Raw genomic sequence first — 15,948 nt, 5'->3', positions numbered from 1 at the left:
TAATAGTAAATGTATTATAAACTAATATTAATACATAACTGTAAAAATCTATAAACTATCATAAAATTTTTCTAATAAATAATTTATAGGTCTTCTACAAAAATTTAATTATCTATTAAGAGTTATGAGAACATATGAATAATTCAGGGATAAATATAGATATAATGACAGCATTTTAGAAATATTAATCTGCATCATATCCATCCATAAAAAATATAGTTGTCAAGAGTTCAAACTTTGGAATTTATTCTGAAATTTGCATAAGTGTGTAGAGTCAAATAAAAATTGAAATAGCAAAAAATTGGATCTCTCTACATGAGATATTGAGAGATAAATGAAAAATAATATAACATTGGCCCAAGATAAATAGATCAATAGAACAGACTAGATAATTCCAAAAGAAATTTTGCATATATAAAATTCTAATATAAAATAATATGTATTTGCACAAATTAATAATGAAAGGGTAGACTCATTTAGTCAATGTTTCCCAGTACAGAAAAAAGTTGAATCTTGTACTTCCTATAAAATTTCAACTAGTAATAAAAATATAAACATCAAAGATAAAATAAATTATCTGGTCTCATAATTTTAGTTTTAAAGTTAGATCCCAACAATATAATACATGAGGTAGAGACTGGCATATTAGATTACATCAGAATTCAAGATTTCTGTTCACCAAAGTCTTTCAGAAAAATCTGTCCTTTTTGTATAATATTTTTGTTTGCCACAAGCCACCCAATATCATCAAATCAGCATGGAATTCAGGAATATCAGTAGATGGAAAAGAAGATATGAACAAATATAAAAACAAAAAAAGTAATATGTTACAAAGATGAAAAATCAAACTCATTCATAATGAAGAGTGTTGTTATAACCAACACAAAACAGTTTTTAAAATTTCATTGACCAAGATGATTTTGTGAGAAGTTTGGGTGAGGCAAATCCATATGTAATGCTGATTTGCACATTGTATAGCCCAGTCACCATTTCTCAGTTCATATCCTTGTTATGTACCAGAAAACTTTATTACTTTTGTTCACTTATTGTATTTTTTTTCTTATTTTCTGGAAATACCTATGGTCACTTGCCATCTAGTAAGCACTTGTATCTCTTTCTACCTCACTGACTATTTTGTTTGATGACATCTATCCTCTTCTTTATTTGGAATTACCTCAGTGTTCAATTTTCAGAATCTCTAGTTTCTCTATCTCTATTGCTTGCCTCTGTAATCTCAAACAAACATTTGACTGATAAAATTTTTTCTACTTTTTATTTATTTATTTATTTTTTAGTTTTATATAGGGTCTGGATCACAAATAGCATTGTCTTCTACCTGTGTATCTTGTCCCTCTGGGAGGTCTTCAGGGACAATGATGCACTTAGGACTGTCATATCCCTGACAACAATTCCTTCTGAAATACCTCCTGAGACCCTGCCTGGGGCTTCTTTGCTGTTTTTTTTTTTTTTTTTTTTTTTTTTTGTAAATAGGAGTGTACTCTAAACTAACAATAAAAGGGATAGTATGGTATACCCCCAAACCAGTCAAATAATAATTTATTATCATGTGCAAATATCTTATAGTGCATGTAATTGTATGTGTAAAACATTAGTACAAATTGCAGTAAAATACATTCATTTATACCACAGTCATTACAAACAAATGAGTAATGTATTTCTATGTTTTCGTACTGGCCAAGACATCAGGAGGCTATAGGAATATGTCATGTCCAATGTAATCTTTAAAAAATTGCAATCAAATATGCAGCCCATCTTTACTGAAACATTATGTAACATGTAACTCTGTGTGTGTATGTTTATAGAGGTGTGATGTGTGTGCATATGTGTGTATGTGTGTGTGTTTAGAAATACAGTCATAAGAATTTGTTCATGTAATTATGAAGGCTGAAATATCTCAGGATCTGTACATGAGATGGAAATAGAGACCCAGGAGTAGCCACTGGGTTAGTATTAGATCAAAAGCTGGCTGTTTGAGACTCATGAAAAGCCAATTATTAATTTCAGGCCAAAGGTAGGGAAAAAAAAGGATACTCCTTGTTTCAAATTAGGTCAAGGAGTTTTCTCTTAGCCTTTTTGTTTTATTCATTACTTCATCTAGTGGTATAAGGTATATTAGGGATGGGGCAAAGTACTTTACTCAGTCTATTGAATTAAATGTTAAAGTCAACCAAAATATCCTTGCATACATACCCAGGAAAATGTTTGATAAAATATCTGGACCACCTCCCATAATGTTTACTTTACACATAAAATCATCAGTACCAAACTGTCAGCTGTTGGAACATGCCCTCAAAGGAGACAATTAACATTACTTTATGTGATAATAAATACACCTCCTATTCACTCTAGTGAAATTATCACCTCTCATTTTCAAAGCAGTTCGTGATAAACATACATCTTTGAAATAATAGTTCAGACCAAAGTTAGCACTGTCTGAACTCACAAACGGAAATGCAAGAGACTATTAAGAATTCTTTACTAAAATTTTGAGGTACTTTTGCCTCCAAACCCAGTCTTGAGATATTTAAGTAAAGAAATTAAATAAATAATCTCTGCAATAGATTGCTTTTGGAGTTTGATGTGATCAGACGAGAATTACAAAATGATATATTTGGGAAAGATTTTGTAAAATGCTTAAAATTGTATATACAAGTAACACAAGTTGCAAAACTCTTAAAACTTGCCAGTAATTCAATACATGAATATGAGGGCTATAAAGAAATGATTTATGAGCACATTGCAGACTTAATTTGAAACCCAATTTTAGGTAAAATGTTCCCAAAGCTTGCTGTTAAAATCCTTCATCTTTTTTATTTCACATAGCTTCAACAGAGAGCATATTCAGTTAATATGGCATAAGTGTTGGTTCATGTTTCACTGACATCATATATTGCACAAATTAGGACATGAAATTTGATGTGGGTAAATATGTTCATTTCTGCAAGTTACCTCAAGAGTAAAAACAATAAGCTGATGAACTTCTGTGTAATAATGTCTAACTTAAAAGTATTGGAGGCTTTATATTTAAGGAATGCAAGTTTCTGTACTGTTTCTGAACATCTATTAGAAGATCTACTATCAGATTCACATTGTAGGAAATGTTTGGTTTCAAAATCTTTGCAGTCACAATTTAGGAAAGATTCAAATATCACCTATGATTTCGACCTTCATATTTAATATTTTTATATTTAAATTTAGTGTAGTTTACTTGTGTGATATTTACAAAATCTGAAGTAGTCTAAAATAATATTCTTGGCCTTCATGATCACTCACTCCTCATAAACTCGTGGACTCTCCCAAAGCAATTTCCAGTCCTGCAGTTTCCATTCATGATAAGTGCTTTAAACAGGTGTAGCATTTTTATACTTTATACCATAATTTACTGTGCCTTTCCTAGATTTACCCATGTTTGGTTTAAAAATATTTACCACTATATTATAGTTGCCTACAGTATTTAGTAGAGTGATATCTTGTATAGATTTGTAGATTAACAGTAAAATAGCTAAGTTGTGTAGTTGTGTATGAATTTTGTGGTTTGTGCAAGAATGATTTACAATGTTCACAAAAACTATGGATTACAATCCAGCACACGTACCTTGAATGTATCCCAACCCTAATACAAATAGGAGTAGATATATATATATATATATATATATATATATATATATATATATATATATTTATNATATAGAAAAATGGATATATATATATATATATATGCACACATATATATGTGTAAGTACATATAAATATATACATGCATGTATATATAGAGAGATAGATACACATTCACCTGTCTTTCTATATATAGACACATACATATATGCGTATACACACATATATACATTTGTGCGTATATATGTATGTATGTATATATATATATATATATATATATATATATATACACACACACACACATATAAAGTATCATTTTGTTCTTTTACTATCATCTTGACAGGGGAACTTGCAGAAATCCTGATATTATGGCTACTGCTTCTACAAAAAATAATAAATTTATTTATTTCTAACATCTGTCATCTGTCAGCATACTTGATATTTTAGACAGAGAACTTGCTAGTTGGAAGGAACAAAAAATAAAACTTCAATTATTTCATAAATTGTGATGAAAACTTTGTTAGAGTATTTATTTCTATAAAATATTAAGTAAAGTAAATACAGTGCCACACCTGTTTTTCCCATTTTTAAAATGCACGTGGTTTTATAATCAGTTAAATGTTTACGGTAAATTTGCTTTATTAAATGAGCCAATAATCATATTGTGAAATTATTATCATTAGAGCTCATCCATATTTTGCTATAATTTTCTCAAATTCTTTCTTTCTGTCTCTCCTTGTTTGCTCTAGAACCATATTCAGGACACTGCATTATAGCAGTAGTCATTACTACACTCTATAAAGATAATTGTCTGTAGTCTCTTCTTCTCAACTTCTTTTAATCTTGATGACCTTGATAACAGGTGAATCACTAGTAGAACATGATTGAATTGTAATTTTTCTATGTTTTATTTCTGACCACATTTAGTGTAGTCAGTTTAATAATGGCTATCCAAAGATATCAGTTCCTGAACACTGGAAACTGTAATACTGCCTTACAAAATAAAATATCTTTGTGGATACAAATTAGTTAAGAATCCTGAAACAGGGATATTATTATGGATTATCTGTTTAAGCCTTAAATCTTTTCACAAATGTAATTTAAGAGAGATAAAAGGGATATATTGTGCACACAGATGAGGAGGTAAGATAAACTCAGAGACAGACAATGAAGTGCTGTAGCTATGAGCAAAGCAAAGGTGGACCAGGAGAAAAGCCTTTGTAGGAACTGGTGCTCTGCTGACACCTAGAATCCAACATAGAAAAACTGACTTGGACATCTGGTCTCTAGAGTTGTAAGAAAATAAATTTCTCTTGCCTCAAATCTCCTGGTCCATGGTAATTTGGCAAACAGAAAATGAATTCACCAGTGTGAAGTGTGTTTAGAGGAAGACCACAAAAATAAAATCTCATTTCAATACCCCAAAACAGAGCTGTCATACTATAGACAGGGCATTGCTCTGGCAAGAACCTTGAACATTTGACTGAAGGTAGTTTTTTTTCACTTTGCTCCAAAATAATTTTTTTTTTTCTTCCTGCAGTGCATTCCTTGAAAAAAGGTACTGTGCAAAGCACAAAGATAATCAGTGAGAATTTTCTTCACCTGCTTAATTTTGGGAGATTTTGTAAGTTATGTAAATTTTTACATGGAATATTTTAATCTTCTCTCCCATAGTCTTACTAATTGCTTATTAATATTGCTAAGAAATTGTGAATATTTATTTTATTCTTTAAGGACATAGATCAATCTATTTTTTTTCCTTCTCCAAATGTTCTACACTGAGCCATAGGTATCACTTTATCTGTTTGTGATATCACAATCATTTCTTTTTCTGTATCACTGTCATTATTGAGACCATAGAATGGTCCATATTTATCTTTGTGTATTTACTCATCTGATTATAGTGTCAATTGTTTCATCAAGATCTCTTTATCATTTTATCACAGAATAAATTAAGAAACAAAAATATGGATCCTATGTGTGCTTTGTGCTATTTGGGTCAAGCCTTTATCTGTATCCTCTGAGAGTCTATGATTAAAGTGAGTATTGGGTCAGCAAAACCTAATTGTTTTTTCATTTTCTTCTCTTTGGTCAGTTTCATTTCCTAGTTCCTGCCTTTTCCAGTCACTCCTCCTTCCCAACAATCCCCTTCTTTTATTCTACTGATCTTCCTCCTATTTTCATAAGTTTCCCCCTGCAGTCTTCTTTGTTTTTTCTTATTTTTTCTTAGCTTCTGCATATGAAACTCTTGACATTCTGATTCTGGTTTATTTCACTAGCAGGAGGTTCTCCAGTTATATCCACTTACTAGCAAATGACAGAATTCTGTTCTTCTTTCTGGCTGAGTAAACTCCGTTCTGTATATATGTCAATTTTCTTTACTAATTCATCTATTGATGGGTACTGGAGCTGTTGCATAACTTGACGATTGTGAATTGTGCTACTATAAACATTGATGTGCTTGTATCACTATCTTATGCTGATTTTAGTTCTTTTGGGTATATATAAAGGAGTGAGATAGTTGGGTCATGTGATCATTTTCTTTTCAATCTTTTGTGGAATCTCCCCATTGCTTTCCGAAGTGTTTGTGCTAATTTGACACAGTTCTACCAACAGTGTCTGAGTGTACCTTTTCCCCCCACATTCTTGAAAACATTTATTATTATAAGTATTCTTGATGATTGCAATTCTGAATTTAGTGAGATGAAATCTTAATGTAGTTTTGTGTTTTTCTGATTGATACGGATGTTGATTATGTCTTTATATACATGTTGCCAAATGAATCTCTTCTTTTGAGAAATATCTGTTTAGGTCTTTTACTTATTTATTGATTGGGTTATTTATTTATTGTTGTTAAGTTTTTGAATTCCTTATGTATTGGTATATTAATGTACCATTGGAGGAGTAGTGAGCAAAGATTTTCTTCTATTCTAAAGGCCCTTTCTTCACACTTTTAAATGTTTCCTTTGATGTGCAGGAACTTTTTAGTTTGATGTCGCCCCACTTACTAATTATTGGTTTTATGTCCTGAGCTTTAGGAATCTTTTAAAGTAAATCAGTGCCTGTGCTAATATGTTGGCATGTTGAGCCTGTTTCCTTCTATCAATTGCAGAGTTTCTGGTCTAATTATAAGATTTTGATCCATTTTGACTTGACTTTGTGTAGGATGAAAGACAGGTATCAAGTTTCATTCTTCTACATGATGATACCCAGTTTTCCCAGCACCACTTGATAAAAATTTTCTTTCCTCCATTGCACATTTTTTGCACTTAAGAGGCTATTGTAAGAATGATGAAAACATTGTATATTTGAATGTAAACAAATGAATACTAAATAATCTTCAGAAAACCAAATGACCAAAATAACCATGAGTAAGTGCTAGAAATATATTGAGACATTTTTTTTTTCCTTCTGATGGAAAAATTATACTCTTATTCTGCTTTGGAGTTAGTGTGTGAGTGTTTGTATGTGCAACTGTCCATAAAGTATAAAAATATGATAGAGCTATGGAAGGGTTAATATTTTATAAAGAGAAAACAATCCTGATTCCAGGCATCTAACATACTTGGTATATTTTCCAAAGACAATATAATTTGTCCTTTCAATATTCAGAAAACATTTATTCAATACTAGAAATGTTCCAGTTACTGTCCTAGGAACTGAGGGCACAGTACCAAGCATATCACAACACTACTGAAGCTTGTACAATCTATACTATTACCTCAAAAAGCATGTAAAACCTAAATGGCAACCAAATAACAATGTAGTATACTATACTTCCATGTGGATACTTGATAATGCTCTTGTTAAACAACTCTTTTCAGGTCAAAGGAAAAATACAAACTGAGACAGGCATAGTGACAACTGCCTATAATCCCAGCGGCTTGGGAGGCTGAGGCAGGAGGCTTGAGTTGAATGCCAGCATCAGCAACAGTGAGGCGCTAAACAACTCAGTGAGATCCAGTCTCTAAATAAAATACAAAATAGGGCTGGGAATGTGGTCAATGGTTGAGTGCCCCTGAATTCAATCCCCAGTATTACACCCCCTCCAAAAAAAAAAAAAAAACCAGACTGAAATCATTAAATATTTTTTAATGAGGAACAAGGAAATTCTGTTTAAAAGAGCAAAACTAACATGGAAGAAAATTCAGAGGTTAAAATTTTAGTTAAAAAAAGATAAAAATAATTTTAAAATTATTCAGAATTTCAAAATGATCAAACTAAATCAACATGGGCGCAGTGGCACATACCTGTAACCCCAGTGATTTGGCAGACTTGGAAGGAGGGTTACAAGTTTGAGGCCAGTATCAGCAACTAAGCAAGGCTCTAAACAACTTAGTGAGACCTTGTCTCTAAATAAATAAATAAAAAGGGCTTTGGATGTCACTCAGTGGTTAATCACTCCTGGATTCAATACCCAGTATGGAGAGATAAAAACAAAACAAAACCAAAATATAAATCAAAAAAGTCTAAAGAATTCAAGACAGAATCAGAAATCAATGAGTTAAAAAAAAAAATTTAGGCATTTGCCATTTAAAATTCAGCTAAATATTTATTTCAGAAACTAAATTAGGGAATCTAAAAGGTGAAAAAAAACATTCAGAGAATATAATAAGAAGAGATATATAATTATGAAAATAGAATTAAAATGTCAGATATACTTTACTTGACCCTATGTAATTGAAAATACAAAGCAGATGACATGAATGTTTTTCAGAAATTTAATTAATATTTTAATGTGAAAAAAATGGAAGGAAATATATACATTGAAAAAAATCTAGAATAAATAATGGTATCAAATATTTCTCCCTGGCCAGGAATGATTCCTCATGTTCATGGTTCATTTATATTTAGTAGCATATGCTCACTTCAAATTTTAAGATTTTATTAGACCATGCCTACTAACATAATTCCAGAATCTGCTGAAAGATAAAATTACAAATATGGAAACAAAAATTTAAAATAACATTTGCACAAATTCTACTAATTATTTCTCAAAAACCTATAAATATACCTCATAAACATTTAGAAGAAATAATACAACCCAATATTAATATTGGATTTATTCTATGAACAGAAGTGTGACAATATTTGAAAATGTTTAAATTTATTACATCATACTGAGAGATCACAAGAGGAAAAAATCACATCAACATTTAGCAATGTTCGAACCAAACCATTAGAATTTAAGTTTAAATAAACATAAATTAATAAACACTCTTAGTAATTATTTCATATGTGTCTATTACATAGACACACTTATGTACATACATATATTTCAAACTTAGCTTATAAATGGAGATATTTCTTCAAATTTATGTACTTATGAATACACTGAAAGTATAAGACAAGACAATGTAATAATGCAATCGATAGAAATTTTAGTTCTAAATAAAAACTGAAAAAAGTAAAATTCGCTTTGATTATCAGATAATATGAAAGTAGAGGAGGAAATTATATGAGGATCAAATGAAAATTATGGGAAATATTTTTGTGAGATATAAATAAAGCAAATATTCTGGTATTTATAACTGTGTGCATGTGTTCATAATGTATGTGTGTATCACATATAGATTGTCATATAAGGATATATGTAAGTTTAAATGCATGCCATTAATATAGCAATAGAATATACACACATATTCAAGTGTACGTGTATGCATGAGTGTGCACACACACACACACACACACATATAGGGTTCTCCCTTCCTGATAAAAATGAATCGTAACATTATGAAGCAGATCTATGTCACAGCATTAACAATAATAAAACAAATGAGGAAAAAGCACTAAAACATTTAAAATTTATATGAAGAAAATGTTACAAAGATAGCAGTTTGAAATTGATATCAAATAGCACCATGTTGCTTTTCTAAGTTGAAAAAATAAAACTGACATGTGATAAAATAAATCAGCAAAATTTTCTATAAATTTTCTGACAGAAAGGAAAAGTTACATGGTTCATAGAAAATATGAAGCTTTCAATTATAAAAGTATAGCATGATGTGTCAATATTTAAAACATTATAGTATTGGAACATGAACAGAATATAATTCTATAGATTAGAATATAGTAATCACACACACACACATATATATATGCATATATGTATGCAATTCCTATGTTATTCAAGTCAGTATTCAAAAACAGTAATATTAAACTTACTTATTAGATGGTATTGAGAACTGTACAACCATTTAAAGATCATATTTTTTTTTGCTGTAGGATACGATGAACACCAAATTGCTAAGGATTTAAGTGTGAAACATGAAGCCGTAGAAGTATCAGAAAACATGGTGACATTTTTACAATCAGGAAATATATAATGCGGGATTCAATACAGATGCAGTTAAACATACTTGAAACAAGAAAAAGATAGGTAAAAACAACCAACAGGGAAAATATTTATAATTTGCACCATAGAAAAGGGACAATGTTCCCAAATTATAAACAACAGCTAGAAATCCAGAAACATAAGATCAATTGAACTATATTGGTCAGAAGGCATAAGTAGACAGTAAAGGAAGGAAAAACTTTGGTAAACATGAAAAAAGATAAAACAAAGTTGAAAATACCAGGTCTCACCTGTCAAAAATAAGGACATACTTTCTTAGATTTTTCTTTTTGTGTTGTGATATACATTGTGCTTATGTTTAAGTAAGCTTATTTTTGTATTTCAGAATCATATTTAAAATGAACAGGTGGTCAAATAGCAATAAGAATGATATTTGTTGGGGTCCATCCTTTGACTTATATCTCTAGAGGCTTAAGACACTATGATGAAAAAAGAGAGGAAAAATTAGGCCTTCAGATTTGGGGATTTATTATAATTAATTTTGGATTTCATCATGTTCACTGAGAATTTTTCTATTAACATTCTTGAATCCATCCTTCTTTTCACAGACTTGGCAAAGTAAAAATGTAAAGAAGCCACTTTCAATTAGTTATTACACATGATGAAATGTTTTGAAAGGCTGAATTTAGTGATGACCTATATGTACTGTTTAATGTTATTCTTCAGTAATCTAGATAGGACAAGAATTGCTATATCTGATTTTTATTCATGATTTGTCTCTCTTCTGCCCTGCTCATTGCTCAGCTTTCCAAATTTACATTGACATGAATCAGACAGCTTTCTCAGTGACACATTATGCACCTGACAAAGCTCAATGGAGAGTGATGCTCCTTAATTTTAATGAGCGGCTTTCTACTTTCTATGGTCTTCACATAAATCATGAATTAAGAACGAAGAGGCAACACAGGAATCACAACAAACGCTCCAATTAACTAGTGAAATTTGAATGGAATAAAAAATTTACCAGGAAACAAGATATTGCAAAGACAAAACTATATATTTATCTCTGCACAAAAGAAAATGATTCAAATTATAAAGTGATCAACATAGAAATATGTTCATTGTATCAAATCCAGAACATACAATCTAGTTTTTTAAATCAAAATTGTAAAATTTAATGTATTTATTCAAAATATTTATGGTAATATCTTGGAGACATTAAGAAACATAGGCGCTAGATTCTGCTAGTTTTCCAAAGACAGGAGTTTGATTATTCACATCACTCCTTAATTTCAAAACTTAAATGAATTATGAAGATGTTAGAAACATATAGCTACATCTTTGACGTAATAAATAATTTCCTTCTCCATTACAGTATTTAATCAAAACGGTGTATGGATATAAAAATATAGATGCAATTTATTATTTATAATTAAATAATATGGCATAAGAAAAAAAAAACTGGATGTGACACAAAAGGGCCAGAGATCTATTCTTTAGCATGTCTTCTATCATGACCCAGCTTTCTGGTAATACAACAGGCTCCAGAGCACACATGCTATTGACTTGAGGGGAATGTAAGTAAGATTTTTCACCACTGTTAATTAGCCTACACAAATGAGCATTGCATATAAAATATGTATAAACAAGTAAGTATGAAAAATGTCTTACCTTTCTTTGCTATGAATGTATGTGTATGTGCTTACTTACAAAAAATATATAATTTTATGTCATTAAGAGAATCTATACGTATACAATTTTATGTTACATGTTAGAGAATTTATTGTCAATTGTGAGTCAATCAAGAATTTTTTTCAATATTTTAAATAAAAACTTGCCTAAATTCAAAGAAAACTGTATGCTAATTTAGTGATAATGTGCTAGAAACCATACAATATAAGTACTACCAGGAAAGAGAAAAAAGAAAATGTCCTCTTTATTAAAATATTATACAATAGAGCAAACATTAAAAAACTATGAAGCCTTTCAGTTTGATTTTATCTCTATTCTTTCAAATGAGTAGGCATGTTTTAAAAATATGATTACAATTGCTTTTACCTTGTAGATGAGGTGCAACTTCAAAACCTTCAAAGATTGTTCTAATTCATATTTCAATAAGTTTTGAAGATGTCTTGTTGCATTAAAAGAAATGTGCAATAACAACATGGCCAATGTACTTTGCTCCTTGTTTTTATGTAGCCTTGTTATGTTAATATCTATTTTAATTGATATATTAATTTTACACATGAATGGAACTCACTGTAATATTTCCATTCAGGCATACATTATGCCCTGATGGTATTCATCCCTCTTCTTCTACCTTTGCCCTTCAATCTTCACTCCTGGTATTCCTCCAACTCCCTAGTAATAAATATTCAACATTCATGTGGTGTTTTCTTTTTAAGTTTCCACATAAGGGAGGAAATCTAATACTTATCTTTCTGTGTGTGGCCTGTTTCCTGTAACATGATGTTAAATGATTTTATTCTTCTTTAAGACTGAAAAATTCTTCATTGTATATACATAACACATTTTGTGTTCCATCCATCTGTTTATGAGAATCAAGGTCAACTTCCATCCCATCTCAGCTATTTTGAATAGGGCCATAATAAACATGGGCATTCGGGTTGCTTCCATGTGCTTAATTCATTTTCTTTGGATATAAAACCAGGGGTCCTATGGGTGGACTCATATGGTAGTTCTACTTTTAGAAACCTCCATATTGTTTTTTCATAGTGGCTGTTGTAATTTACGTTCCCATAAATGTTATATAAGAGATCCTTTCTGTCCACATCTTTGACAACATTTGTCATTGTTTGTTTGTTAGTTATTCATAATAGCTCTTCCACCTGGGGTGAGACAGTACTTCATTGTAGTTTTAATCTGCCTTTCCCTGATTGCTAACTATAGTAGCAGTTTATCATGTATTTATTGGCCATTTGTAGCAGTGTCTATTCAAATTATTTGCCAATTTTAAAAATTGGATTGCTTTTTTTCTTTGTTACTTTTTAGGCTTTTTTTTTTTTTTTTACATTCTGGATATTAATCATCTTTGAGATGGAAAGCTGGCAAGTATTTTCTCCCATTCTGCAGTTTGCCTCTTCACTCTCTTGGTTGATTGTTTTGCTGTACAGAAGTTTTAGTGTAATGTGATACTAGTTTGTACTTTTAGCTTTTGTTTCACATACTTTTGAAGTCTTATCCAGAAAAAAAAAAAAAAAAACATTGATTCTTCCAATGTCTTGAAGTGTTTCCCTCTTGTATTACTCAAAACTTTGTTTTACATATGAATACACTTCCACTGGTTTCTCTCTCAGGCCACTCCCCTGGAAGTCATCAATGATCTCAATAAGATACATCCTTCTCTTCACAACAACTCTGTGTGTTCTGGAAAGATTATTCCTCCTGTAAAATCAAAACTCTGCTAAAGCCCTTTATGATCTTCACTAGGAGAAGAAATAAGAGAAACTTGGGAAAGGAGGATTCAAAATCATACTGTTCATCTCTTGCCTTGCAGTGTCCTCAGAGGACCAGAAAGTGCGCGAAGATATGATTAAATATCCTTTCAGTAATCTACTTTCAGATCTCTCCTGCCAGCTGAAGCTGGAAATTTCTTCCAAAAAGATAAAAAAATTTGAATATCAAAGGGCTTAAATTGCAAGTATCATATTCAGGAAGCATGTTGAACAAGTTTGGAAGATAAATTATTACTGCACTAACAAAAAGTTGTGAATGAAGTCAATAATGTTTGAGTAATGGTGAATTTGTGGATTCCTCTCAAAGTATATGAAGTAGCAGAATCAAAAGAACTTAAAAACCAATTAGACATGGAAAGTAAGAGACAAGGTATAATCAAGTAAAATTCATGTTTCTCTCATGAATTATGTTTTAGAACGTTTTAAAGAAGTCAGTCATAAGCATTATTTATTTCAAATGCTTATATGGTGAGTCCATTTAGTAAATAGTTGCACAAAGAGAAATACTGGTAATTCAGTCAAGTATTTCCCAAATATTTATGGAATGTCTACTATGTGGTAGGCACTGGTTTTGCTTGGAAAAATGAAATGAAAAGCTAAGTTATAGGTGTTCTTATATATTTTTTTTAATAAGAGGACAAATAGCCAGGTTTATGTTGGACTTCCCCACAATACTGAAACTTGAGAACTTCTAGAAATTTTAGAAGGGAAATGCATATAAGATCATAGGCATTTTCAGAGCCACATAACAACAAAATGTCTAATATATATATATATATATATATATTAGACATTTTGTTGTTATGTGGCTCNTATATATATATATATAAAATTACTTTTTAAATATTTAAAATATCCAAGTAATTGAGAAATAATTACAAATAATCATTCTTGTACATTTTACTCAATACTACAATATTAATTAAGTCACAACCAAAAAAATATTTTCATTAAAGGCTGTAAATGTAGAACATACACCCTGCTAAGCAGCTAAAAAAACTTCTGGTATGGAGGGGTGAAGGAAAGAGGGAGTGACATTTGAACCAGTATATGAAAGATGATACTAGCCAATAGGGAGAAATTGGCCTTGTGTGGAGCAGGAGAAGGGTTACAAAGCACTGTGCACAGTGCCAAGTGTAAAAGAAGAGGTGTAGATGGAGTGCTAAGTAGAGTATAGACCATCTGGGGACATGTAGCCCCCAATTCACTCAGCTGTATTTCAACTTATTATTTTAATGGCCAATAGTCATAGTCACAGATTATAAATGTCAGTAACTATAATCTTGGATTATCCATGAATAAAAGTCTCATTTATATTCATTGCCAATGATTTTTATAGATGAAAACTTCAAAGAAGTTTTTTCTTCATCTTTTTCCAAATTTTCAAATAGTTGTTTTTATATCCATTTAAAATTATATGTATTACTCTTTAAAATGAAAATAAGAATTTCCCTAAATATTCATTATTTCTCTATATTTAACTAAACAAGAATATTTGACTGAATGACAGGTTAAAGAGTAGGAATAGTTAACATAACTAAAGTAAGATTTTTATGAATCGATTTAATAAATTCAAATATTCAAATTAAAATTTAACAACTATAAAGGGACACAAATATATTATTTAACAAGCATCACTTAAAACTATGATTTTTGAAACATTATTCAACTGATACAGTTTTATTAAAACATCATCTGATGTGATATGCTCATTTTTCTTAATCATTAAAAATATTTCATACTTCTTTCATATCATCCACTCACCTTTTATAGAAGAAATGACATGCATCTTAAGCCTGTACTATGAAAGATAGCATTGCTATCAATTTAAAATTGTCAGTGTAGTATCAAACGTTTAGTAGAATGTACATATTTGGCTTACTGCTTGACATTTTAATACAGAAAACTTTAAAGTTTACTTAATTCAGAAGCCTCGGGTTCATAATGAACAAAGGGAAATCAAAGCAAGACTAAATTATTTTTCTTCATATCTTATTCACAGAACCAACGTGTACATAGATATATTTCCCACACTATTTCCCATTTGCTTGTTCACTTTCACTCATTTGTCTAATATATTTGTTAAAAATGGCTTCACTGTGTCCAGAGTAACTATACCAAATGAGTTATTGTCTCATCACACTTCTATTCTAGAAGTGGTAGATGACTAAATAGTAAATCAGTTCATTCCTATAGTACCGGTTTTTACAAAGAACAAGAAGTCATACAAATGTCAAAAGTCTTATGAGAGACCTAATTAGATAGAAGGGACAACTTTATAAGCAGACTCAGGGAAGACTTCTATATTTATCATCTTTGTCTTTTCTTGGAGGAAAACTGTCAAGAAACAAGCACCTTGTAAAGATTTAGGGAAAGAACAGTCCATACAAATGCATCAATTTTAAAGAATCCAAGGCAGAGCAGAGCAGGTCCTGTTCAAGTCCTAGAAGCTACATGCATGTTAGTCAAACCCATGGATCACGTTTGTGATGAGCTAGGAAGTTTCTGATCATGAAGAACCCTGGATACCTCCTTACAAAG

The sequence above is a fragment of the Marmota marmota genome, unplaced genomic scaffold (genome assembly GCF_001458135.2).
Source record: "Marmota marmota marmota unplaced genomic scaffold, marMar, whole genome shotgun sequence".
In the NCBI taxonomy this organism is placed as follows: domain Eukaryota; kingdom Metazoa; phylum Chordata; class Mammalia; order Rodentia; family Sciuridae; genus Marmota; species Marmota marmota.
Note: the sequence above shows the minus strand (reverse complement) of the source record.